At 35.6% G+C, this 27,978-nt stretch overlaps 1 long non-coding RNA gene across 2 annotated transcripts in view; it reads left to right on the top strand.

Moving 5' to 3' along the window:
- LOC119717642 (uncharacterized) overlaps positions 1 to 27,978 on the top strand; it is a 550,393-nt gene that overhangs the window by 329,074 nt on the left and 193,341 nt on the right. The gene's annotated exons all lie outside the window — the stretch shown is intronic.

The raw sequence follows: 27,978 nt of genomic DNA, 5'->3' as shown, positions 1-27,978 counted from the left end.
GGGTTGTGTTTGTTTTTCTTCTGATTTTCTTATATATTTCTTACTTGTTTGTTGAAGGATGCATAATGGGAGCTAATATTTTGTTGATGAGGTCTTCAACTTCCAGAATGGGAAGCTATAGCTTCTTTTTGTTTTTATATTTATGACATATTTCCTGAAAAGTGACTAGAGAAGTTACAGTTTCTCATCCACATCCAGTTATGTCACTTTGTCTGGGCCACAATAACTGACTGTATGTGTGCATTAAGAATTGAGAGATTAAGTAAAAAAGGCTGGGAACAGGAAAAAGTGCTTATAGTTGATTACTGAAGCTCAGCTCCATATTAACTTCTTCAGCTATAGCAACTTATTGAGCATCTGTACTCTTATTTGCCATAGTTCTGGATGTAGAGAAGAGATTTAGACTCTTTTGGTAGGTACGAGCACTGACTGTGGTGGTAGGTTAATAGTACTGGAAATGACAGCTTCCAGCTCTGTGATGGATCATGCAGAATATTTGAAGCGTCTTGCAGACCATTGCCTGGCACAGGACGCTCTTCTGTAATAAAGAAACGGTGCCAACAAGGTTGTACTTAAATTCCTATTCCTCACAGACTCAGAGGTCTGAGTGAGTCTAGGCATCAGGAGGTGTATACAGTAGATTTGCATTTCACAACATTGAATACCCTCTTGAAAGAGATTTACAGGCATGGGGCAGTGAACACTTTTTTTGGTTGTTTTGCTTTTAAAAATGCTCAAATTACTCGTGGATCTGGGTCAGCAAAATAATGGCGTTGTTGTACATATCTGAGAACTTTTACTGTCCAAATAAATTATACAGAAAAAAGTATCCACATCTTTAAGAAGTAAAATTCTCTTCATGCAGGCATGAAGTGATTAACAGATGTTGAGGGAATGCCTTACCTTTTGTTGACTATTTTGCAAACTTACAGAGCCAGGAGACATCCTTGAAACCACAAAAAAAAAAAAAAAAAAAAAGTTTTATAAAAGTGACAGAGGCACAAACCCAAATTCTGAAACCTTCATAAATGAAATGTAAAACTTTAAAAGTCTGGATTTCTCTTCAGTCTCTAATGAGAGCTCATCTCATTAAAAATTAACACCTTTTTATGATACCTAATTTACTTATAAATCTTATTGCCACTCATTATCAACTTTCATGGACATCTCAATCAACCTTATGATTAAATCTATTTTATTCAGGCTATTCTTTTCCCACTGATTTTAATTCTACCTTAATGATTCTCTTTTTCTCTCTGAAAATTATTTCAATATATTTTAATATTTTCTCACTGTTCACTATTTTCATACCTTTAAACTTGAGTTTTATTTTTATTTTTTTTTACAAGTATGCTGTGTTTGTTTATAAGTGTATGAACTCCTAATTGTATAAACGCATTAGCATCCAGGAATATTTTTTGTTAGAGGTTTCTTACTTCCCACAAGAGTTTAAATGCAAATAACAGATGCTGCATTTTACATTTCACTTTAATGTTTTTGCAAGCAAAGGCAACCTTAATTGTGACTGAGAAACCACTCAAGGTCAACCCTGCCATGTGACAAGGTATTAAATTCGATAATCCTGACCAGGTGAAATGACCACAGGCAAGCAATAAAGTCTATCTATTCCCTAGAGTTCTGGTATGCCAGAAAATTATTAGACATACATTCTAGGAAGGTTTCCTATAGAATCTGAAAATGAACACATTATTTTACCTGATTATCTACTGCTTGAAGGGATGATGTTACTCTCTGACACATTGTACACTAATAACTAAGAGTATATAAAAAATAAAAAGACAGATCTTTTTAATAAATGTTAAGTCATCTTGCAGATAGTATTCATCTTCATTCTCCACTGGTTCATGTGGTGTACTATGTCTCAGAACCTCCTATGATAAGTTGTTTCTTACCATGAGACAAATAAATGGACAGGGGCTTCCCTTTTGTCCTCTTTATAAATTACATTCTATTTTGTCAGGTTCTTAAAAGTGCAAATTAGTCTGTTTAAACTGAGTCAAGCACTGTTTCTTAAAACATTTCATAACAACAACATATTTCAAAAGATTATTATGATTCTTTCTCTTTGTTGCAGTGATATATAACAAAAACATTTCAGTGCATTTCTCTCAGCAAATGAGGGTTCATTGAGGAATGTATTGGCAGAAATATGGAGCAATACTTCTATTGGCAAGACAAAATCTCAGTATAAGAAAACAACTTGGTTGTTTCCAGTGATGTGTATTCTAAGAAAGTAATGATAATTGTTCCACTAAACCTCAAGAAAAATAAAGGAAAAATTAAGGAAACTGTATCAAAATGTGCTCTTCTTAATTTATTTCAACAAATGCATGCTTAACGATATTTTTGTCTTAATTTGTCATGTGTTAGTTTAGTGTTAGGAGCACTTTCAGTAAATACTTTTAAGAATAGGTAGGCATTTAACATATATATTTGTTTAAGTACTCTTCAGAATACTGGAATGTTGAAATGTAGCCAGCATCTTTTATCCAGTAATGGTTTGTTTTAGCATCTGGGTACTCCAAACTCCTGTCAGTCATGACAAATATTAGTTTCTTGTTTGTTTAATTTTGTGCTGTTTTGTCTGTACGGTAGAGAATTAGCTATAGAGAACTGTTTTAAGGGAATATTATGCAGTCCGTCATTCATTCACACTGCTCCCATGGCATAATATTGTTCCTTTATGCTCTGTTGTTGTTACTGTTCCAACATGGATGGCCTAATAATCAGATAATAGTCATAATACAAGCTTTCTTAAAAAGCTTTCAAACCTTGAAGTCCCCATTGTATGTTATTTGGAGAAATAGTTTTTAATATTTGCGTCTCAGCTTGCACGGGCAATATCATATTATCTGAAATTGTGTTCTCCTATGATGATTCCCTCAGGTAAGGACTCCACAGATTCAAAATGTTTTTGTCCCATTTGGCACAGGTAGATTTTTCTGCTACTCAAACATGAAATAATGGAAAGTTTTGTTTGCTCTTGTCTCCAAAATTTTCCTCAGTTCTGTCTCTCTAGATCATGCTTCTGACTTCTTTTCAGACAGCAGGTGGCGGAGTCCTGAGCCTATGGATTCCCCTGATTAAATAAAAGAGAGATGACTAGATATATTTCCTACCTAAGTGACATGAAAGGATGTATTTCTATTACCATTTTTACTTGGAAGTGAAATAAAATTCAAATGCTTTGAATTTAACAAATATCCCTGCTTAAAATACTTACCATTTTCTGACCCATGGGTCATTGCTGTCTAGACTGCTTCAGGCACCATGCTCTCTGAAGGTATCCCTGGTGGCTGCTGACATTTAAACTGTAGACTTTTTTAAGAATTGCCTCTCATTTTTTTCTAATAAAGGAATTTTGTTATTTTTAGGGAGGAACTGAAATAGTTCTATTCCCTGATTTTAGGTAAATATTGTCTATTTAATCATTCCATTTCTCTTTAGCTGAGTCTTTCATTTAGAGGAAGTTAAGAAAATTTCCAGTAGCTTTCTTGAGCATTATTTTTTTATCAATGTGAATAAAATAAAATACAGTAGAATGTCCACTTTTTTTTTTTTTTTCCTAGAAGGCTACTCTCTTCTGTAGCGTATTCTGAGAGTTATGCAAGAGAAAACCTGAACAGGACAATGCTAAAATACCGCACGTTTAGAAAGATTATGAAGTTATACCTGTGATAGCTTGTTGCAGTCAAATGCACTTGAATATTAGTGATCTCAGATTGAGAGCTCTGGTTGCCAACAAAACAAACTGTTAGGCCACTGTGTCAGGATGCATTGATTGATTGGATACAATGCCACCAGTCGGCACTTAAAAGCCACACATGCTCAGCAATAGCAAACTGAAGCCCTTAGAAATTGTTTCTAATTGCCTAACAAAGCAAGCATTGCAGTATTTTCAAATTATATTCTATTGAGACTGCACATTACAAAATATTTAAAATACTGTTCAAATATATAAGGTTTTTTAACCAAATTGAGGTGTCATAATTTAAGTATCTTATCCCGAGGCAATTATTTGATTCTTAATTTGATAGTGCCATACTGTCTATAAAGTATGTGTAACAGTTACATAAAAAATAATGAAAACTTAGTTGTATTCATAATCAAGTGGTGACATTGACATTAAATAAGTAAGTTCACCATGATGTTCTAATCATGTAATTGGCATTTATTTATAAACATAATTCTCGGAGATAGCTTGATTGCATTCATTATTACCAGTTGGAGCCTCCTTAATGTTTCTATCAGCCTGATTCAGAATGCTAAATCAGGGTACTAATGCTGGAATTTACTCCTAACTCAGGCTGCAGGTTAATGTTTTCGTCTTTTAAACATTTCTGAACTTAAGTTCTCTCTTGAATCTTGTTGTAAAAACCTTTTGCCTCATGAAGTAAATCTATGTGTCAGCAAAACTAGACAAGCTTATTCATTACAATTAAAATAAACTAATCTGAAGCTAGTTTATTTAAAGTTTGTTTGTTTTCAAGTCATCTCAGGTTGGTTTGAGTATGAATTTCTTTACTGCCCTGCATACTCATCTGGAGACAGCACCTACCTCTTGAGGTATTCTTGAGGTATACTTCAGGTATTGGCCCTTAAAAAAAAAAATAAATAATTAAAATTAGTTATTAAGTAACAGAAAATCAACAGTACATGCCTTCTGGTGGTCATATAAAGGACAGTGAAAATAAACTCTTTACTGTGGATGAAAAAAAAGCTGACTGAGAAGTTCTAGCTGTTCTTCTAATCAGAACATCTCTGTACTGCTAGATAAATATCCATTTACTTTTTGAACTGATAAAACATGCATGCTAATATTGTTTATTTTCATCAGTGAAGCACATAAATTCCTATACCTTAGAAAATGAATAAATTTCATCTGTGAATAGGAAACACTAATATTGTTAAATAATACCAATATATATATTTATATACATATACATCTATACACACAAACAAGATACTTTTAAAGTTAAGTGCTTGGGCAGAAGATGTCCCTAGCATTATTGATCTCGATCCTCTGCTGAGTTTTTTCTTCTCTACTTATAAAAGAAAAATCTAGTAGGGAAATTCCCTCAGTGGTAACTTCATTTAATGTGTTCTCATGCATTTATTTCTCCCCAGGTGAACTCAAGTAGAATTAAGCAGGAAAGGGTGGTTAATTTGCTTGCATTCATTTTGAAAGAAGATGCTTTTGCTGCACTCTGCTGAGTCTTTGCATGAGTCTCTTTGGCAGATATTAGTGTTTCTGTTACTAAACTGAATAGAAGGTTGGTAATAAGCTGTATTGCAACCCATTGAGGTTCTGTGGAAATGTAAACCAGATAGTACATCGTGTAATTTAAGAAAAATTTCCTAAGTGTGATACAGGTGGGATAGCAGTTCTGTGTCTTATTAAGATGTCAGAATGGAGCCATTATCTGAGACAGTACGGTACGCCAAACTGTTGTTATTTGTAGGGACATTTGTTGGTAGATTTATTTATTTATTTTTAAGGAAACAATAAAGCCATCACATTAGCCTTCTTAAGGCATTTTGGCAAAGTATTCTTTGAGGAGTCCTAAATATGGACACTTAAAATTCATCCTATGTGCCTCTGATATGTGCCTTTCACCAATTCTATAAAAGAATATCTGACTTTTGCCAGGCTTGGAGTGTTTGAAAATATGTGAGTACTGTAAGACTAGGAGAAATAATCAGATTTGGAAACTGAGTTCCTTGAATATTCTCTGCATTGAGCATGTTCCAGCTTTGAGAAGGACCTTCCTTCCCATTAGACCCTTTACTTATGGAGGTCTGAACCTCCAGATCTGTGAACGCAGGGATTTACTTTCCTCGGAATTGTATGATGATGGTGTCAGTTTCCAGATACCAGAAGAACTTGTTGCCACAATTGCTGTGGAAACAAGGCTTCGTGTCTGGGAGAAGGAAAGTTTTGGGTTAGACTGGGATTGCATTTGCCCAGAGAGCAGGCTGCAATATTGGATTGGCAGGGAATGAAGAGTTGGGGAGAAGGAGAAAGTGAAGACTGTAAGTCAACAGTGAAGGGGAGACTGAAACTGGATGTTACAACTGGCAGGTTTGCCCTGTTCTTGTTGCTGAAAACTGATTCATAATATGTTTGTGCAATGAAGCTGAGCAAGGTCTCATACTCAGCTTTAATGTGCCTAATTTCTCACAGTTTAGCACTGTAACCTTAATAATCATATTTTAATTACTAATCAGTGTAATGTGTGCCAATATGTATATGGGTGCTAAATATGAATTTCTGGAAGTAATGTTGTAAAGCAAATGAACTGCTATACACTAATGTTGTTCTTTTGAAAGTTAATTTATGTATCTAGTGATTCCCTTATAGAGTCCCTGTCTGGAGATTAAACCCAAGGGTTTAAGGTATTAATTAATTTTAAGTATTTGACCTCATCTTTTTAATTAGAGGGTAATCTGGTACCTGCCTGATTTTCTTGCTAGAGCTTGAGTATTATTCTTGATTAAAGTCTGTCAAAGGTAAATCATTTCTATGCACAGAGATGCCCTGTCAGGGCTGTGGGTGTTTTGAGACCAGAGCTCATCCAGAGCAGATATGTCTCTATGTACCCCAATCTTGTTTCACCTTCTTGTTAGGAGTACTGCTTCTCTAAATCAGTATTCTAAGAAACATAGTAACATAGTTTCAATGCATAGCTTTGTAAAAGCTATTATTAAAATTATTAAACAGTTCTGATGGCTGTAATTCACTAATGGAGCTGCAGCACCCGCATAAGGCCCTTTTTCAGAATTGCTAGCCTGAAGTATTATGATGAAATTGTTGGGTGAAATCATGGCTGTATTGACGTTGATAAGAATTTTAGCATTCACTTCAGCAGGAACTGAATCTCACTCAGTAGCAAAAGCACCAGGGCCAGGACCTTTGAGCTTTCTCTGCACAGGATAGAAATAAGCAACTGATTTTTTTGTCTGTTTGGAGGAGCTGAGGCCAGGACAAACATTCAGAGGCTACACACAGCCACCTGTAACCATATGCCATGAGCCCGTTTGCTGTTGCTTTTTGATTCACTTTTTCAATCTATGGATTATTATCTGAGGAAATAATTGAATCGTAGAGAATTTGGGGCTGGTTTCTTGAGAGTTACACTTGTCTTTACCAGCATGCCCATATTAAACTTGATTCTAAATAAAACATGAAAGATAAAAACTTTGTTGTATCACTGTTCAAAATAAATTGAATAATTTCCTAAAACATAGAAAGAAAATTCCCAAACTATGCAGGCAAGGAGCAAGAACATTACTGATCTTGTCTACATCTGTGAGTAACTTGGACCAGTATCTGCACAGTGAAACAAGTTTCCATGCTGTACCCCTTTCAAGGAAGATTATGTCAGACTCCATCTAGTGCTGTCCTGTAATTTGAATGCTGATCAGTGTTTGGGGAGAATCAAATGTTCTCTGCTCCACAACTTCTGGCTTAGTTTCAAGTGAAAGGCAGTGATTTATTTCCTTTCTGCTTCCTCTAAGAGCACTTTGTGATGCAAAAGCATGTGCTTAAAAGAGCTACTGCTATTTTTCCCTCAGGAAGAATGTTGCTGTTTTCTATACACTATTACACTATGTGTTACTTTTGCTCTGCTTCTGGCTTTCTGCCTTTTTCTTTTTTTCTTTTTTTTTTTTTTTTTTTTTTTGATTTGTTTGTTTGTTTAATGGAAATAGCTTATTGAGGTAAAATATTTAGTTTGATTCCTCTTTTTTTTTCTTTCTTTTTTTTTTCTGGGAGACCGGGTAGTATAGACAGATGATGAGTCACTGAACTGCAACTACTGATGTCATACAATTACATGAAAAGTTTCTTGATCTTTCTTTCCATTCTCTTTTCTTGATTACAAATTTTCAAGATGGTGAGCATTAATTCACATCTGGTTGCTATAGTGTAATTTATGACAATCAAAGACAGAAAGATCCACAAGTCCAACTTTACAACTTATAAAAGCATGGGGTTTGTGGTTTGGATTTTATGTTATTAGGGAACATTCTGCTTTAGTTTTTAAAAAATAAATATGTGCCCTCCTAGTAAAAAATGGTAGAATATAAAAGAGCATTCAGTTAAAATGAAAACAAATATCCAAAATAAGCATAAGAATTTACCCTTTTATTTTTGGAATAGTGATTATATGCTCACTGGGGGCTTATTCATTAAAATAGTAATAGCCATCATTTACTCTCTTTCCACAGTGAGAGCAAAGTGACCGTGCAAAAAGGAACTGCCAAAGTGATAATCCAGCTGTTTCTTTCTGCTTTTACCTTCAACATTGCAGAATTCATAGCTACATTAAACAGTAGGAAAATATTTAGAAAGATGGGATTGTTTCTTGGGGGACAGAGGGAAGCATGGGTAAAGCCATAAATGAGTAACTTTGTGAGGCCAGGGAAAATGAAACAGTCCTAATAAAGCAGAATGTCATTTGAGAAGGTCTTAGCATGGCTCAGAAATGTGATTTTTGCCACTGCTGGTGCATACCGGGCCTTCTTTTACTCTGGCAGAGAGCCATACCTGGCCTACACTTCCTGTGTCTGTTTTCCCCGTGTCCAGCGGCCTCGTGCCTCTGGGCTCCCCAGATGCAGCTTCAGCTTCAGGTGACTGCCAGGGCTGAGAAAGGGCTGGTGGCCTGGGGGTAAGGACATCACAGTGGCTTGGAGTCACTATGCCCCGGCCCCCAGCTAAAGGGAGCAGGCAAGGGCCCTGTGCAGCTGGTTGGGTGAAGGCCCTTCCCCACCTCTGCCCCGACTGACCGGCCTCCTGCAGGACCCAGGGGATACTGGGGGGGCAAGTGTAGCACCAGAGAAGGGTGTAGATACTAAGAAGATTTCATAAAACTGTTTTACCAGTTTTATTAATGAGAGTTTTCCATATTACTTAAATAGTTTTGCCTCTTAGGCTGTTAAAATGAAACAAACAAACAGAAAGAAATAAAAAAGATTGGATTAACAGTAAATTCTTGGTTCCATATATACATAGTGGTTGTTTTTTTTGACTATGGTAAGTTGTTAAATACAACATTGCGTGGGGCAAAAGGAGATGGAAATTAGATATGTTGAACACATGGGAATTGCTAACTGCAATGGTCAGGTTTAAAAACTAGAATAAAAGGGTTGAACAGTTGAGGTAGAGGATTGACAGTAGGAAGCGTATTGGATTAAATGGACAGAAGCAACGTTACAATGTGAAATGGAACTCAGACTTTGTTTTCTAGTCAGGAGATTGAAGTTCTTCCGAGGATATTAGAAGTTAGGAAATTATGTAGGACCTGAAGGTTAAGAAAGTAAATGAGAATCAACTGAACTTCCTGGGTACAACACATGACTGTGCCCAAGGTAGCACAGGGTTGTAACTATAGGTTAGTCATAAGAGGAAAGAAAAATGGAGCAGATCCTAGCCCACAGAATGCAGTGTAGCTCCAAGTAGCTGCCTTTTTCGTTGACAAGAAGTGGAGCCTATCAATATAAAACAGATATAGGGAAGGAGCTTCTGCAGAATCTTTATTTCTGAAAATTAGTTTATTTTAGAAAAAAAAAAAAATCTGTGCTCGCTGAGTCTATCCCCCACGTGTCACTGTAGGAGCACATTTTATTCCTGAGTTAACATTACTATTCACTAGCAGGAAAAGAAGCTGGACTACATGCAGTGTTTCTGGGCTTTTTGAAAATCAACCTCATGGTATATACTATGTGCTGTATGTTAAAAGTTGATCTTTTTAAATGTAAGCTGTTATTTTCCTAACTATCTGACAACCCACATAAATTCACAACTGCTTTTATGGTGCTTTTCCATTATTTTTTGTTGCTTGCTAATTACTTTTCTGGTCCAATTTCATTTGCAGTTTGAATAAATAAACTGTTTGGTTCTGCCTTCAGGTTATTGTAGGAATAGTCAATATGCAGCTGTAATAAAATCATAAATTTCTTTGAACAGGCAATTTCGAACATATCCTTCCACAGGGTTTTAAAGTTCTATTATTGTGGAAGTAACTTGCTTAGGAGCTGGAAAGTTTTAGTGCTAATTTCTGAAGTTTGGAAGAAATTGAAATAGAATCATACATAGCTCTATGTCCTGCACAGGTTGTTGAAATATTTGGCTGGTAAGTTAGGTAAATATACGTATATTGGAATGCAGAACATTGAACAATTTTATTCCTTTTTATCTAAGTTCAGGGAAGTTTTGGGCTGCGATCAATAAAGTGGGAGGAATCATTAGTAACAGAATTACAGCGAAACTACATATTTACTGCATTTCACCATTCTTATCCTGGGTAAAATTTTGTAAACTAAACACTCACATCCTTTTCTATGATGCTACCTTTGGTAGTTGATCATATGAAGTGGCATCATTCCTTCTTGTCCTTCTCACCTTCATACTACATGGATTATCTTTATTACTTGGATGGAATTTTGTCCCCAGGCATGCTTAAAAATTTTAAAGAAAATTAGATGCACTAACTTCCAGTAAAGTATCACAGAAATTTCATGTTAACATTAAGGACAGGAGGGTTCTTAAGAAGTAGGATTCATTTTCCCACTTCTGTCAGTGTGGGAGCAAAGTTAGGTCCTGCTGGGTGTGGAGACAGCAAAGGGAGTGCAGGGGTGGCACACTGATTTCACTTTCATAGTTATTCTGTTAACATGCATAAAATAACTTTGTTTCCTACACAGGTTCAGTTACATGGCATTTACAGTGGTCTCCTGGGTCGTTTTTCCATTTGTAGTTAGATGTTTATTGTTCTTGTTGTGCTCTCCAGTGATTGTTAACCTGAGTGTTGTAGGCTTGTTGGGCTTTGCTGTTGCAGCCAGGTAAAATCATGACAAACCTAGGAGCATGTATATCCCATTTGCTCAAATACGTAGCTGACTTATCATATCCCTCAAGGCTTTGTAATTAGATAATAGAAAAGAAAATGCCAGCTCCAAGTAGCTTTGCATGTATAAGCTTGAAAATAATAAGGTATTAATTGCATTTTGTCTAGTATTTATATCAACACAAACACGTTTGCATTTGTAACACAGAGCAGTGGGCATAGATTAACCGTGATTGGTGTATCAAAGCAACAAGAGGGATCATTAACAGCACCATAAATGGTAAAAAAAAAAAAAATACTTAGGTATATCTAAATAGTCACAGAGATAATTGCTTTTTAGCTGCCGCACAGCTATTTAATATTCTTTAGAGGTCAGTTGCTTAAGCTGTACGTATTACTGCATTGTGCAAAGGCAGTTTGTAAGAGCTGTGAATAACAGAAATGTATGAAAGACCTTATGATATATAATTGCTAATAGGCCACTGGTGGCTACTGCCTCAAGAATAAAAATTAGGATGTTTCATGAAGAGTAATACACATCTGGTCAGTGTTCTGCTGATGTAATATGACCTTGATCTCTGGACTAGAAAAAGAGATCATGGTGGCAAAGAAATTAATTCAGCTTGGTTAGCCTACATTAGTGGCAATGGATGAGGTAATTTGTCAGGACACAGCTAAGTTTGCTGACTAAAATTTCCTTTCTTCCTTCTCTTTCTTCCAAATAATGGACAGCCAGGAGGATCTTTAGCTGTTGCATCTAGAGGAGATTTATAATCATTGTTGTGTGCTGCTTGCATAATGTATAAGCCTTGGGAATAGTCCAGTTACGTACTTTCATACCTGCCATAAGTACAATATTTTAGCAAACACTGAATTAATTGATGTTTAATCAGCTTGGAAGGGGTTTTTGAGGTCAGGGTCACATCTAAACCTTGTATCAACCAGAAATTTATTTATTTTTTTGCTCTTTATTTTAAAGCCAACACTTAACTGTGTGTTTCTGTTAATTCATCAAAAGGTGTGTAACCAGCCTCGTACAATATGTCGGGCCAAAACTCTTGAAGGTTGAAAGCTTGAACTCATGAACCCAATAACTGGTTCTACAGTGCTACAGTCTGCAATATTTTACAAATCCTAAAAATCAGAATGCTGCTGCTTTCTATGCTGCAAGGATGTAAAATGTATACCAGCCTTTTAAGCTTCTGTAATGTTAAGGGGAGAAGCTATGAGATGCCTTACAGCATGCTTGTAAGTTTTATACACAAATGACTTCTCTGATGCTGTTACATGCATCTGAGACTGCAAATCCTTGTGCTTGTCCATGTGATTGCAAAACATAGTATTTATCCCAACTAATGTGTATCAATGTGTTTCACGGCTAGTTTTCCATGAAGGGATTATCTAGGCATTGAAGGATGCAGCCGGATTTCTGACCTCATTTACTCTGTTACAACATGCAATTGTTTTTGACGGCAAAAGCTGCCGTACTTAGCTTAAGCATTGTCACATACAGGATATTTTCCAAAGAGTGCTTTCCTTTCCTTCTTTCCAGATAACTTTTTTTAGACCAGGTAAAAATGAGATAACAGACAAAGAAGTGGTGATGCTTTGTTTCCACCCTAAGGTGTATTGTACAGTTGGTCCACCAATGCATTGTAACATGTGCAAAGGATGCAAAACACATAGAATATGGAAGAAGGGATGAATTACTGGAATTAAATGAATCAGGATAGGGAGGTCACTCATGTAACTAATGGCTCTAGCAAACAAGCTCTGGTATATCTGGTTGGAGCAGACAGAAAAAGTACAGCCCTCACCAGTCTGTCCTTGTCCTCTTGCATCCCCTGTAGCAAAACTGGCAGAAATACATACTTGTTTCCATGCTAGCTGCTGCAGTGCGGCGCTAAATATTATCACAAAACTTTTTTAGTTGTACTTTTAAGCTAATAAACTAAAGGTGTAAGCATTGGTGGCTAAAGGGTAGGGATATTTTTTCTGAGTGGTGGGACCTTCAGCAAAAGTAAATCAGATAGTTGAGGGCACTAACAGCTGAAACTACAGGAACTGTGCAGTGCTTACAATGAGTCACGTCAATACATAGCCATCTAGATATTTTGTGTTATGACTGCTAGAAGGGGGAATCAACCCGTAAAGAAATTAGAACAAGGGGAAAATTATGTGAAATCAGTTTGAATTTTATGGAAAACAGGCTTTATCATGCATCATTCGGGGTGGGGGGCAGGAAGAGATATTAATCAGTTTCTGTTAAATGTATTTAAAATAACTTACTATGGATTATAACTATGGATAAAAAAAAAATATATATTCAATTGATTAAAACCACTGACAACTTCTGGAATTGATTATAAAAGGTGATTGCCATAGTATAAGATTGCCATAGTATAAATGTTTCTAGGCTGATAGCACAGATTATATTATTCAATATAACAGTAGTGTCTGAAAGAAGGCATCACTTGTAAAAATTACACACATTAGTCATAATTCATAGATGGGTAAACAGCTACAATTGCCACCTTCTCCCCTGCCACAAATGTGTGGCAAAAAATACTGTCTGCACTAAGGCAACCCCTTCTAATTTTCTTGCTACATTTCCTGTGTAAAAGGTCTCAGAAGGGCACATGCTAGCTGTAATGAATATAGGGAGTGCTAAATCAAGAAACAGACAGTGGCTCATAAGGAAGAAGATGACTGCTATGAAAATTAGCATGGTATAACTGAAAAAAAACACTGAAGCCATTGTTGGCTGCATTCAGAAATGTTTTGTTTTAGACCATGGCACAGGGAATGATTTCTACTCAATAAAATGTTCAAATACAAATCTAGACCCACTAAAGTAACATTTCTTAGATCTCCAACTTCCCTGTGACTTCTCAGTAATATCAGGTTTATATATCCAACTCAAATATAGCTTGTGTGAGCAGTTAATAACACTGTCTCTTGGCACAACTAATCTAAACTGGCATGAATTTACTAAAAGTTATGATGGCATAATATTATATCAACTCAATATTGATGATTAGCACCAGTTAAGGTTTCATAACAATATACAGAATTATGCTAAGTTATATGAATTGTGACATGCTATTTTATATTTATATTATATATTAATGACATCCGGCAGTAATTCATTTTCCAAAATGTACTGAAGTTTCTTTAGTGAAACTAGCCATTTTTACAAACTGTGTGAATAGTTATTGGTCTGCTTCAGTTTGTGCTGAACTGAAGAACAGTAAATTTTGGATAATGACGGGAGAACAAGTTTTAATCAATTCTAGAAACTATACTCAGTACTCTAGTACTACCACAGTACTTCAGTGACATGGTATCTTTTAACTTGAATATTCTTCCTTAAGAGCCTCTCTTCATAGCTACATCCATCTTTGAGAAACAGTAAGTGCCTTTTTAGCATATTGAACCATTTAAACAACATACAAGCAATGGAAGTTGTATACATTCCTTATATTAAAAAAAAAAAAAATCTTAATTTTACCCTGTATGATGATACTTGGTTGGTTTATTAATTATCACTATTTTTTGTTGTCATTAGTTAAAGTCAGTCTGCCTTATTAACCTTGTTGTTTGCTTTTAATAGCCCATCTAAACATTTTCTTCCTGCTCTTGTCTTTGCTTGTATGATCAGTCCTGTTATGTACTGCTATGACCTAAAGTAAACATTGGAACTCAGCATTTATTTTATCGATAACCATAGATTTATTTTTCTTTAGATATGGTTTTCCTTATGTAATACTTTCTTTAGTGATTAATACATGAGTTGATTCACCTTCCCACAGGAACATTTTCATTCCTGATAGACTTTGACATTTAAAGTGTAAGTCTTCTAGTGACAACATAGTACAAAAAACTCTAGGAGACAGGTTAAAAAAAAAATAATAAATTAAAAGAAGATGTCACTGAAAGTTTAAAATTGCAAAACTGCTCCTACTTGTGAACTGTGACTAACCCAAGTGGAGACAGTTTTTTTCAGTAGTTGGACTTGAAAATTATTTTGTAATTTATCACTCTCAGGTGTCACTGTTAGATAAAGAATTTCATTCAGCATGCTATAGCACGTCACTTGCCAGTGTGAAAACCTGAGTCTGATGTAATTCTGATAGGTTAGAATTCCAGTGCTGAAGTCCAAATCTAATTTTTTTTTTTTCCCTTTGGCTACAGGTTTTAATAATAATTTGAGATTTTACGTCTTCTACCTTAGAGGCATATACATGTACATTTCAAAATATTGAAGTCAGGTATAAATTCATTTACAGGTAAAAGTTTTCTATCAGAACCAAGTGGTTCTGATAGAAGTTATTTTCTACAAAGCACCGTAGCTGCCAATATAAAAAATTAGAACATGTTTTAGAGATTTCTGAAATTGTATGTTTCCTTTACTGTCTACTTCTATAGTGAGGAAACGAAGCCTGAGTATATCCATTTACTTCCTGGGGAAGCTCATTATACCTTCTGTGACTGACAGAAGATCCTGGAAAACGTTAACAGGTCAAAGCTTCCACCCTGACAGGAGTTGGCATATGTTCTAGGAGGCTATGAAAAAGTTTAGCATAATTAAGAATCAGCATGTTTGCATCTTCCTCTTTTGTTGAGGTGACTCCAACAGTACCTGTTCACTCTCCCCGTTTAGTGTGTGTGGGGAGAGGGAGGGGGGAACATAGAAGAAAAAAAAAAAAAAAAAGAGAGAGAGAAAATTGTTGTAAATCAAAGACAGCACAGCAATTTCCACAATTACAGGTTTCTACCTAACAGCTGATGGTTAAAATGGTAAAGCCTCCCAGCAGTCACCTCTGTAGGCAGGGAAATATTGGTACCTAGAGAGGAGCAGTGCTCACAACCTCAATATATCATCACTTCCCGTTTGCAGGGGCACAAGTACCAATGCCACAGCTGCCTCTGGTCAAGGGCCAGAAAAACAGTCCCATGTTTTGTTGAAATTGGCTAAATCCAACATAAAAATGAGAGATGGTAAACTGTGGAATAAAGCTAACCCTTCCAAAAAACAAGAGAGCTATAACAAGCTCACTATTTCTATATGTATTTTTCTCTGCTTTCTTTTCCCTTCCTCATTCACATCTTTTAGTCAATCTTTTATAGCAGTTATGTATTCCTCCAGGCTGTTTCCTTCTGTAATTTTTAATCTTCTTTAATTGTTTTCTATTTTTTCCTCTAAAGCACTCTCCTAATCTTTAAGGCATTTTCCTTTTTCCTTATTCAGCTTTCCTGTATCAACCCATCTATTTAGCTTTTTGTAATGATACCCCTCTCTTTGGCATTCAAGTACCATTCCCCAGGATCAACCATAATATCCCCTCCTAACAAGAAAAGTTTTAAAAATATTGCTAACTTTCTTATAACTGTTATTTAGGCAAATATATAAAATGAGAGTAGTGCTGTGATCATAATGGTTATTTCAGGAAATCTAAATTAGTCTTAGGTTTTGAATTAGCTTCCTAGCCCTGAACTTAACCTTCTGTATTTAGCCAGTAGACAAACTTCTGTCTTTTTCTGGGATTCAATGGAAAAGAACATCTGTACCCATACATCAGAGACTTCTCAGTATGTAGTATGGCATATCAAGAGGTAATTCTTGCCTCTAATTCCATCATCAGTATGTGTTTGTTCAATACTTTTACATTCTCTTCTGCCTTTTCTTCTGTTGTTGTTTTGTTTCTTTTTCTCATGTCCTCTTTATATTTTATGGGGATGGTATCTCTGGGTAGCAAAATAAAAAAGTAATTCTAGATTTATACCATATCACCCGTGAGTGAGCTTGGTCGTCCATCCTTGGTGTTTGTCTAAAAGGAAAATTGCTAGGGAACTGTAGTAAATGGAAAAAAATATATTAAAAAATCTATAATTATGTATGTTGATAATAATTACTAGCTAAATGATAGGAAGTACTTATGAAATTTTTAAAAATAACTTTTTTTTCATATACAAAGCTCTCATCTATCTGGGCTATGAAAAAGCAAAACAACATCCTACAAACAATATAGATAGTTACACTATAACTGAAAGCTAGCCAGGGCGCATACCAAGTAGTGTTATGTGCTGTATACACATATTATAAATGACAATCTCTGCATGGATTTGCAAGCTAAAATCTGGCATAAAATCTGCTGAGACAGACGAGAAGTCGGCTGGGATAGAAAGACATCTTAATGGTGGAAACTGGATGTGTTCAGGTCTTGGCTATCCAGTAGCAGCAGTCATAACTCTCTCATTGGTGAAACAGATTTCTATTGGAATTATGCAAGAGGGGTACAACAGAATATTGAAAATATTTCTTAGAGAAGATGAAAACCACAGATCACGCATCTTTAGTATCACTACATTAAGAATTTCTCTAGAAACAACACGATAGGCTGCAAGGAGATCAGCTTTGAGAAGCATTGTAATAAGGACCAGGAACATTTATTTCATGCAGTGGTAAACAAAGATTGAGGAGGATATAAACTGTGTTATCTAGTTCAATAAGCAAGTAAGATTATGATCTTCAGAATAGTGTTTAGAGTAAGCTTTAAAGGATGAGGTTGCAGATGTCATGACCACAGATGAGGAGATAACAATGATTCCAGTTTGAGAAGAGAAGGGGTGTGTATGTTAGTTTGTGGAGTGTGGAAGGTTAATTAAAGAGGACTTTGCAGGAGGAAGCCTCATGACTTCTATTCAGTCTATGTAGATGAGTGAAAAGCAACAAAATGTTAAAGTTGAAGCTAAAATTAGAAATAGAGCAGCAGAAAGCCATTGGTGATGTTGACTATAATAATTTGGGGGGGGGGATGGAGCTGCAAGGACATAGAGTAGTAGTTGGCAGCAAAAAGTCAATGAACATAAGGCGAGAGTATTCTACATGCCAGGCAACAGCTATATTTATGTATATAACTGTAATTGAGCCATAGTCTGATGATACAGTAGCATTCAAATAAAACTAGCCAGCAGTTGTAGCGATAGACTGGTATAGACTAGAATCTGCAATATTGATATATTCCTTGGCATAATATTTATTCAAAAAAAATGTAGAGGTAATATAGATATACAGACATAAATATTTCATTTCATTTTATACCAAAATTTCAAGTAAAAAAAAAAATATATATATATATATATTTATGCTTCTGAAATCTCCTTCTGCTGTGGGCAAATTAAATTTCTTTCTTCTCTCCTTCATCTGTAACATATGTAAGTAATATTAAGGATGTCTGTGCATGATAAAATTTTCAATATGAATTGCTAATGGCTCTATGTGTATAAGCTCAGAAATCAGCATATAGATTTTTTTCATTTTAGCTGTTTTTCCTCTTTTCTCCTTGTCAGCTGTTTTCTAGATTGATATCACTGTGAACAGATAGAAGTTCTAAAGTAATATTCAGCCACTGCTCCAGGGCTAATTACTAGAAAACAAAGTCACAGACCAAGCTCCTGACAGCACAAGCCTCTCCCTCTCCTTATGTCTTTGTTGCCCTACATTCACTCACTGGGATTTAAATCAAACTCTAAAGTCCAGCCAAAAAAAAAAAAAATCAAATCATAAAAAAAAAGTATCAAATCATAAAACTTTATGAAATATTTTTAAAATGACATAAACATAATTGAACATGACGCACATTATTTTTTAGCAGAATATATAACCAAGCAGAATTTATTCTGCTGTAGCACAAATATTTTGGTGTAGCATTGCTCAAGAATTATGATGCTCTTTGGGTGGAACAATTGTTATGTAAAAAAAGCCTAAAGCATAATGTCTAATATGATGCAGTCCATCACTAAACACACCAAAATTTGTGATAAAAATCACAAAGCATCATTGAAAAAAAAAAAAAAGATGTAAAGAACTGACAAAAGCCAAAAGGTTACAGTATCTCTGTTTTCCTTTTAAGGATGGTGATTTTGCATTTCGGTTCCAGATAGCTGATTTGTCTTCAGAATGGAACCAGACAAATGAAATACCATTCTCATGAATGAAAGTACACATAAAATTTGTAAATGGTTAATTCCTGTTAACAAAAGAAAAAAAAAAGGGGGGCGGGGGGGAGGATTGTCAGCTGTCTAAAACTGCATGTAGGCACTGTAACAGGCTTCCCAGAGAAGCTGTGGATTCCCCATCCCTGGTAGTATGGATGGGGTTTTGGGCAGCCTGGTCTGGTGGGAGGTGTCCCTGTCCATGGCAGGGTGGGTTGGAACTAAATGATCTTTAAAGTTCCTTCCAGCACAAGCAATTCTATGATAGAACTTGCATGCATTGCTGGACTGATGAAGCATGAATGAAAGGGAAATCAAACTGATAATTCTTTCTTGAAAGTCTACCGTTTCAGTGCAGAAAAGGATGATAAGGAGCCTATGCACAGAGAAATTTGCTTTGTTTTTGAGTTAACATTCCACAAAGCTTCTACTTCTATTATAAAAAGCACCTGGTATTTTGTGCTAGAGCCTCTTTGCAGGGAAAAGATAAATATTTTCCCTTTGCTGGGAAAAGATAAATATTGCTGGCAATCTGCTCTTATTATTGTTTTCACTCTTCTCTTTCTACCTTTTTTTGTGGGCCCAGGTGTTTCCTTTCCTGACATAGCTCAACTTTACCAATGCATGTGAGTCTCATAATATTCAAAAAAGTATGTAATGCTGTTTTGTTCAGAATATCTATAGCCTCTGATACTTCTGATGACTCAGGTTCTTCACTGATTCACGAAAAAGTGGGAGATGAGAAAACAGAAAGAAAGTGGAAATTGGTGAAAATAGAAAAAGCAGGAGTTTTGCACAGTTGTGCAATTGTGAGTAGGAAATAGAAGAAAAAAGATTGCCAAGCAGAAAGCATGACACAGAGGGAATCTTCCCTGGGAGTCACATGGCAGAATGTACAGTATTTTGACTCATGGGGGCTCATTTGTTAACTTAGATTCAGAATTTGTATTTGTTGTTTAAGTAGAAGAGAACAGAAAGTAGAGGCAAATCATTATTCTCAGCACATAAGGATGATTCCACTCCACCATTTCTATATGGGTTTAAAGAAGGCAATGTCAATTCTTTCAATTAGTAATCTGGCAGTAAGGCTCCATAATGAGACTCGTTGACTGCTGACAGTCTGATGAATCTGCTACATGCAGAGGTGCATATTCCCTCTTTTCAATGACCTTGCCACTTTTTTATCTGCTGCCTTTTCTAAGTCTCCTTTGCCAGTAGGGTGGATCCTATCACTAGCAGAGCAAACTTCTTTCAGTCCAAAGGTCTCTGTTTGTTTCATGAATTTGTATATCCTTCTCAGGTTGTCTTCTATCAAAATACTCATTAGTGTTCTGTGTTCTCTTCATTTCCAAACTCTTTCAACAAAAAACTAACAAACAAACAAAAAAAAATTATTATTTTTCTTTTCTAGCAAATCTTATTTTCTTGCCCTTTTTTGAGCTAACCCTTTCATTGGCTGCTCACGATGACATTGAGATTTCTTTTCTGTGTACTAGCTAATTTAGAAGACATCATTCTATGCATATGATTAAAATTCTTTTTCCTCTTTGTACATTTTTTAGAATTATAGAGTCATAGGATATCCCAAGTTGGAACGGATCCACAAAGATCAAGGAGTCCAACTCCTAGCTCCACACAGAACCACCCCAAAATCAAACCATCTGTCTGACAGCGTTGTCCAAATGTGTCTTGAGTTCCAGAAGGTTTGGGGGCTGTGACCATTTTCTTGGGGAGCCTGTTCCAATCCCTAACCACCCGCTCAGTGAAAAACTATTTTCCTAATATCCAGCCTGAACCTTCCCTGATGCATCTCCATGCCATTCCCTCAGGTCTTATCTTACAGAACGAAGAGATCGGTGCCCCCCCCCCCCGCGCCCCGTTCCCCTCATGAGAAAGATGCAGGCTGCTATGAGGCCTCCTCTCAGTCTTCTCTTGTCTAAGCTGAACTATCCAAGTGACCTCAGCCGCTCCTCTGGCCCTTTCACCATCTTTGTTGCCCTCTTTTGTACCCTCTTTAATAGTTTTATGCCCTTCTTATATTGTGGTGTCCAAAACTGCACACAATACTCAAGGTGACGCTGCACCAGTGCAGAGCAAGACAGTCACTTCTCTTGTCTGTCTAGCAGTGCCATGATTGATGCACCCCAGGATACAGTTGGCCCTCCTGGCTGCCAGGGCACACTGCTGGCTCACGTTCAACTTGTCATTGGCCAGAACCCCCAGATCCCTTTCTGTGAGGCTGCTCTCCAGTCTCTCATCCCCCAGCCTGTACATACATCCAGGGTTGGCCTGTCCCAAAAGCAGAATCCAACACTTGCTTTTGTTAATTTTTATGTGATTGGTGATTGCCCAGCTCTCTAATTTTTCAAGATCTCTCCGCAAGGAAGGCCTCTGTACCCTCCAGGGAGTCAAGAGCTTCTTCTAATTTAGTGATTTTTGAAAACTTATTTAGTGTACCTTTAAGTCCTATGTGCAAATCATTTACAAAAATATTAAAGAGAACTGGCCCTAACACGGAGCCCTGGGAACCTCACTAATGACTTGCTGCCAGCATGATGTAACCCCATTTATAATAACCCTTTGAGTTCAACCCATCAGCCAGTTGTTCACCCACTGTACTATGTATTTAATCTATCTGTGTACCAGACATCTTGTCCAGCACAATACTGTGAGAAACAGTATCAAAAGCTTTGCTGAATCCATAAAGATTATATCAAACTGCTTCCCTTGGTCAGCTAGGTGTGTAACCTTGTCATAAAGGAAATTAATTATGTTAAAAAGGGCTTTCCCCTCATGAACCAGTGTTGACTGTGACCAATGAATGTTTTGGCTTTGGATGTATCTTTGGATTTATGAAAGCTGAATTTTATCTGCCACTTAATCTTTCAGTCACTCTATTATATAAGATGCTTTGTAGCTCTTTGCACATATTGTCTTTAGTGCCCTCAATAAAGTTTCCTATCGGCAAACTTTATTGTTCTACTGCTTAGGCCCTTCCTGAATCATTAATAAATATGTTGAAGGAAACCTATTCTCTTAAAGATATTTGTAGATATCCCTTGCTAACACCCTCCCACATGGTATGGAAAGTGACCTTTTGTTATCACTTAGATATTAGTCTGTGGATTTCTCCTCTCACCCTAGAATTTACTTGCTCTTAAATCTTCAGTGGTCAACATTGATAAAACAGCTTTTCAAAATCCCTTTAGATTAGATCAACAAGTTTTTCCTTTGTGTGCTTGTGGATTCCCTAAAAAAAAATTGTAATTCACTGGTATAATACAATTTTTCACTAAAAAAATAATAAAATCTCTTCTGCATTGTATCATACATATCAAAGCACGTTCTAACTCAACATTTTACTAAAATTTCTGCCTGTCATTATATTAAGTGTGCTGGTATTGATGCTACTGAGAACACAGCTGAGCCATAAATGTATATTTAGGACTCTTCTGTCAATTTGTTCTACACTGCCTTGAGGTATGTTGATGTTCACATGCTCAGCACCTGAAAGTTGTTATGTGAAAAATTTAAATATTTAACCACAGATTGCAGAGAACAGGTACATTTGTTTTAAAAGATAGGTTATATTTAAATCTGGCATTGATTACACTAGAAAGGTATCTCTGCTCTTAAAATATCTAATTAAGATTAGTGAAGTAGAGATTAGAGATTATTTTGCAGATAATAAAGATAAATCAAAAAGTAGGCAAGTCAGAAAATGAATATCACTCCCCACTTTCTAGCATTATTTAAATTTGATCTAAATGTAGTATATCCAGTCAAGTTTTGTTGATCCCGTTTAGTTGAAAAATTAAGGAACTTGAGATATCAGTAACTTTTCCTCAGTTGAATTCAGACATAACAGGATAATCCCAAAAGCTAACAATAAGCAAGAACAGAGAACACCACTGTGCTCAGGAAACATGTTAATTCATTCACGGTCCAAAGGCTATACCTAATACTATCTAAGACTTTTTATAGTTATTTTATTTAAAATTACTTCATCTATCAGTGATAGCCATTGCTTTGAGGTGATTCTCATTCCATGGACAAGAAAGGATGCAGTTTATAGTAATGCATAGAAGTAATTGAAATAAGACATGTTTATTCAGAATATACATGTACATGCACATGCACACTCGGATACAGAATATATGTTTATGCTAGCAAAAACATACGAACTACAAATGTTTCCAAAGCAGAAATAAAGTTGCAGTGATGAAAGGCAATGTGACTGTAATCTGGCGATACATAACTCTATTATCACTATAAAATATAAGAAGTAAAACTATCAGATATTCTCTGGAGTTTATCTAAAAACAGAAAGTTGAGTTTATTGTCTTATTTATTTTCATCTTCTAACCTGTCAGGATAGCATGATGGCCTTTTGAAGATGTAGTTATTGAGTAAGAGTCAATATAAACAAAACTGTGTAGGATTATATATCTTTAGCTAAATGGATGCAATATGATACAGATCATTAACTTTAAGCACCTCATCCATTCATCTTTACAACATACATATTGAGGTTGTTGGATGAGAAATGTTATTGAGTGTACAGACCATTTTTAACAATGATAGAAGAGTGAAATAAGTATGAAAAAAAGTGAAGTTCCTGTGAATTCTCTGTGAATAATAGTTTAAATAACATTTGCTACATATACCCTTTCCCATAAATAGTCAGTATGGACCACCCTGAAATATGGAATGGGGTACATTTATTTTGAAGTGCTGGGAAAAATTAGAATGTTGTAGGTTTCTTTTTTTTCTGGTATGTTATATATAATATGTATATGTATATCTATATCTATATTATCTTCCCACAAAGAGGACTCATGTAATACAAGGAAGCAGTTCTTTGGCATATTGCTAACTTCACCTAATCATGGTAAGTTACAGTATGTCATTGCTGCTAACCTACAATTCATATTAAGATAAATCTCATAACCTTCCAAGGCAAGGAAAGCCCATATTTATAGGCTCCTAAAGCAGTATTTCTATTTCACAGATAAAAATTTATTTGGTAGCAGCAAACATCCCAGCATTTTAAAATATAGATTTGCAACTGTGTAGTACTGTTAAAATTTAGTACAGCTTTTATGTATAAGTACTTCATAGTTGTATTTTATAATAGGAAGCATAATCTACACTTACAGATTACCCTGTGGACTTTACACTTGCTGTACCGATTTACTCAGACTTCTTGTCTGGACCGTAAAAGCATTTCTTTCTTTCAAGCTAAGGTTAAATAAATGTAGCATTAAATAAATGAAGGGGAAAAGGCTGCTATTAAGGTCAATGGATACAAAATATTAGATGAAAACAAGAAGGAAAGAATCTGTAAGATGTGTTCTTTCTGATAGTAATAAAAAGATAACCATAAGATGCAGCCACAAAAATAAATAAATAAATAAATAAAAGAGAGAGACAGTTCATGGTCAAAATATGCTACATGGAGGAAAACCAGCAGCTCCTATGTAAGAAGTTTATTGGAAAACTAACAACTGGATTTGAAATCAATGTTATTATTGTATCTTTTGATCGAGGTTACATTCTAGGGAACATGGAAGTGACAGTTTCTCAGCAGTACTGGAGAGAACAATGATTGATCCAAAATATATACAATTACTGGTTTTACAATTGTTCACAATAAAATACTAGCCATAATCATGTGGAGATTTCTTTTGAAACTTTGAATACTAACAGGTATTGCATACAGTTATTTTGAGGTACTTTGTAGTGCAAACATTAGCAGAAATATTTCAAACATCAGAGATACTTAATATATATATTTACATGCTAATGATAGTTGAATGATAATGTTTCATAATAAAGATTTTACTATAGCTCAATTATACTTATAAGATTATTTTTTTTTTTGTCAAGACAAATACTGAAAATCTAGCTCCTCTTGGTATGAAACTTAAGGTAGCTTGAAAAATTTTCCCCATACAATTCACACCTGCAAAATCTTGACCTGTGTGTATCTGTTTGGCCTCTGTTTTTCTCCTCTTTCTTTGGCATGACACCAGCATTTTATGTTTGGTGAGAAGCATTCCTTCTTTTATTGTTGTTTCTGTAAAAGATTCATAGGAATATATTTCCCGTATGTATTTCTTTTACATTTATTCACAGATAACATATAACTATTTGAATATTAGGAGAGAGTTTGCTAATACACTTAACAGCCTTGGTCCAGCCCCCTCTGCAAATTTTGACAACAGTGTGTTTGGGACTGGACAGTGGTTTTGGGACATTCGTATAAACTTCTAAAAGTTGCTTGCAATTTACATCCAGGAGAGCAATAATTAGAATAATGACATATCTTTTGCCGTGTTGGTTTGTATTTTACTGTATTACTTACCTTTTGTCACTCGTGTTTACAGGCTATACTTTTGCAAAGTGAAATCCCTCTTTAATATAGTCTTTGCTTTTTGAAGACCCAATCGGATTTCCCTCGTGCAAGGGTTTAATAATAACAATAAGAATGATGGTTAGGATTACAAAAATGCCTTTTCTTCCCTCAAAGCATCTCTTCTCAATGTCAGATATCAGGAAATAGTCATTGTACCTAATGGCAGAGAGCAGGTAAAACTTCAAACTTTGTAGCTTCATTGTATTCCCTCATATCATCCCTTACTAATATTTAATTCTTTCAAAAATCTTTTGACTGTCTCTTTTTTTTTTTTTTTTTTTCTCTTCTGAGTTTCATTTTCCTTCCTTTTGATACAGTTAAGAAGCTTAAACACACTTAGAAACAATTTTTTTTTTTTTCATTTTAAACACAGGAAGCTCTGTAGTCTTCAAAGTGTCTGTTATTTTCTGAAATTATAGTGATTGTGTAGACAGTCTATATGCCATGTGGCACTTAGCACCTAATGCAAAGCCCATCTTACTAGGTGTTATTCCATTGACTTCACTGGGCTTGGGACCGGGACCTTTCTATCGCTCCCCACATTTCAGAATTTCTTAATTAAATGTAAGAGAAGTGGTCCAAGTACCAGTGCCATGAAATACTGACTTTTTAGCAAAGGGAAAAGGGAAATTCTAGTAAAAGGAACATCTGTACAATCCTTCATTATATCTGAGGCTCCCACCAGTGGTATTATACCACACTAGCACATCAAAATTACACACTGTCTTTTTTACAGAGGGTGAGCATGCAAGGCTTTTGAGGTGGCCTAGGTGTGTGACACACAGGAGAGCTGCTTGTAAGGGAGCCACTAGCTCCCTCTTCATCATGCACTGAAAGCTGCCTGGGCAACAGCTACAAGATTGTTTTATCTTTCTAAACCTAGTTCCTTGCCGCTTTGGCTTCAGAGAAGAATCACAGAAGTAATCTGCAGATAAAATCTGTTAATGAGTACAAGACGTTCTTATTGTGCAATTAAAAGCTGTAAGAGTGTTTAGATAGTTGAAATGATTTTATATGCTTCTAATAAATATTAATCAAAATATAGTTTCTTTTCTATTATTATTATTATTATTGTTATGGTTTATTCATAATCAGACTCCAAAGTGTAGAGAAGGCAGCTGCCTACCTGATCAAAAATCTATGTTCTTGTCACCTGTTATGACTTCAGAGGCTCCACAGAAGGTCTGAGATAAGGTTTATGTGTAAGTAGTTCTGTAGGATAATGATGCTTACCAAATTGTTTTGCATTAACAGATTAATCCTGATAGTACAACTGTGAGCCTACTGCTTGGAATTTCTAAGTGGTGCAGGGGATGTAACCACCTGAAGTTAGGTGATTTAAACCATAATTGGTCTCCCTATGAAAAATGGTTGGATTTTCAGTATGTTTAGCACCCACAGCTCCTACTAAATTAAACTTCATTAACTTATCAAAAGACACAGTGGGAACATCAGTACCAGTAATAGAACTAAGGGATTCCTGCCAGCCAATCTTGCGTTCACACCACTGATCTCTATTATAGTGAAGCCTGTATAAGCAAGGAAAAGTTCAGCAGACATAAGATCTTAAGCATAAATAATTGAGAGAAAATGAAATTTTTGTTTGATTGAAGTCAATGGCTATATTGATGCTAAATTTTGCTGGGGCTTAATTTAACCCTACGGACTTGATTTCCATATACAGTAAGCATTTGCATCTCTTCCATAGCAAATAATGATGGCAAAGTATAAAAACAGTCTATTCTTGAAGTTGCTAAAATGATGTGAAGTAACCACAGAAAAGAGAATCATGCCCATATAATGAAGATTAGATAGGATCAAGTAAAGGCATTGTTGGTCCTCTGGAAGGTGCTGGTTAACGAATTATATGTCTACTACAGGAGAGTATTCCTGCACCAAAACCAAAATGTAGTAGCAGTAAAATGAGAGAGAAGGAGGGATACTGGGTGATAATGTACAGTAGCGATTGGAAAAGAAATCTGAAATATCCCACTGGAGGATGGTAATCAAAGACAGTTTAAAAGATCAACTTGAAGTATTTTTATTTTCACAGCACACAGAAAGTGAGAAATTAAATTAGGATGACCTGAGCACATTTTGTAAAGGGCAATGCTACTGGAGTGGAATACTGATGACTCACAAATGCTACTCTTATTTATAATACTCAAACTGATGAGAAGTTGTCTGCTGTATACATACGTTATTGGAATATCATTACTTTGGAGGGTAGAACATTCTAAGATTAAATTTATAGAATGTTCAGACATTGTGATTTTGTTTTAATATTGCTAATCATAGATCTTTCAAACAAATGTGATTAGTTAGACTATATGTTACATATTTAAATCACCACAACTCCTCTATTTCAGAGTAACTAAGAGCTCTGGGCAATAATAAAATGTGAGTAATGACCCTTTTCATTTCAACACTGTAAGCAAGAGGTAGAAATGCTCACTGTTTATGAGAAAATTGTGATCGGTGGAATGAATAAGCAGTAATTGTTCTGCATTAGGTAAACAAAGGAAACTATCATAGATTAATGCACTCTCAGTTTTATTACAGCTCAGATATTGTAATCAACTGCGACAGGAACTGAATGAATTGGCTGCACCCAAAGGTGCTTTTTATTAATTTATCTTAACAAATAATGATGGTGTGTCAAAGTAAATTATGTTGCTTCATATGTTGCATGTC

The sequence above is a fragment of the Anas platyrhynchos genome, chromosome 8, assembly GCF_047663525.1.
Source record: "Anas platyrhynchos isolate ZD024472 breed Pekin duck chromosome 8, IASCAAS_PekinDuck_T2T, whole genome shotgun sequence".
NCBI lineage: Eukaryota > Metazoa > Chordata > Aves > Anseriformes > Anatidae > Anas > Anas platyrhynchos.
Note: the sequence above shows the minus strand (reverse complement) of the source record. Positions and strands in the feature narration are given on the sequence as shown.